This window comes from Monopterus albus, unplaced genomic scaffold (assembly GCF_001952655.1).
Source record: "Monopterus albus unplaced genomic scaffold, M_albus_1.0 scaffold447.1, whole genome shotgun sequence".
Classification (NCBI taxonomy): Eukaryota; Metazoa; Chordata; class Actinopteri; order Synbranchiformes; family Synbranchidae; genus Monopterus; species Monopterus albus.
The window spans coordinates 193,679-194,862 of NW_018128327.1; the positions used below are offsets into that span (position 1 = coordinate 193,679).

Here is a 1,184-nt window from a genome sequence, read left to right on the forward strand (position 1 = left end):
TATATACACAGTATACTGCCATCACTACAATATACATGTTTTGCATACGTCTTTATTTTGCATACAGTTTTATTCACAGGCTTTCTGCAAAATGCCACACACTTCAAATTCATGCCAACTGATATTGTTGCATCCAGTAGATGTCCTCCTAGAGCAAATGAAGCTTCAAGAAGCTTTGCGCTGGAGTGAACCAATTGGATGAAAGGCTTCAATGCTTCATGAAGCTTCATCTGCCCATCACTAATCACCACTATTTCTCAGAGTCACCACAGAAATTAGACACCTCCACAAACACATGAACACAGCCATCATGGCACTCTTATTAAAACCAAACAAAGACCCAATCCACCCTTCTAGTTACCATACCTAATCACTTATTAATTCAGACTTAAAAATCATTACCAAAGCCGTAGCTACTAGAAGAGAGACGGTCACCCCAATACTAGAACAGGCACTGCTGGGATCTGAACCCAGGATGTCCTGTTTACAAGACAGGCACTTTGACCAACTAAGCCACAGCACCCTGTGATTGGTTTTAAAAAGATTCTCTAGAAATTTCTACAAAAGCTGTTGCTTTTACTTTCATCATAGCAAGGTGTTGCCTGAAGTACAAACTCATACCGTTTTAAGGAGCGTAATAATAAATACTTAAAAAGTGAAGCATCTAAAGCAAAAAACTTTATTTTTTATTGGCCAACTAATTGGGGGAGAAATTAGATCAAGCCATTTTTTTGTTACTTATTTAGTGTGAAAGGAAATCCTTATTAAACATGTACAGCTCCAGCAGCCATTTTCAAAGTAAATGTTGGCATAGTGTGTGGACACGATTTTGAATATTGCATTGTGACTCAAGCTTTTGGTTTTAGCAAGCAAACATCAAGCTGTATATTGAAAGTAACACATGACAGCTCCTGGAGGGAGAACCCAGGATCTCCTGTTTACAAGAAAGGCACTTTGACCAACTAAGCCACAGCGCCCTGTGATTGGTTTTAAAAAGGATTATCTGGAAACTTCAACCAAAGCTGTTGGTTTTACTTTCATCATAGCATAGTGTGTGGACATGATAATGGAAACTGCGTTTTTACTCAAGCTTTTGGTTTTAGCAAGCAAACTTCAAGGTGTACATTGAAAGTAACACATGACATGACCTGGAGTGAGAAACCAGGATCTCCTGTTTACAAGAC

The 1,184-nt window shown here is 38.7% G+C and overlaps 1 non-coding gene across 1 annotated transcript; it reads right to left on the minus strand.

The window, feature by feature from the left end:
• Positions 1-449: 449 nt before the first annotated feature.
• trnat-ugu (transfer RNA threonine (anticodon UGU)) lies at positions 450-523 on the minus strand. Its single transcript has one exon. It is a non-coding gene; the product is annotated as a tRNA-Thr (tRNA).
• Between the last annotated feature and the right edge of the window lie 661 nt (positions 524-1,184).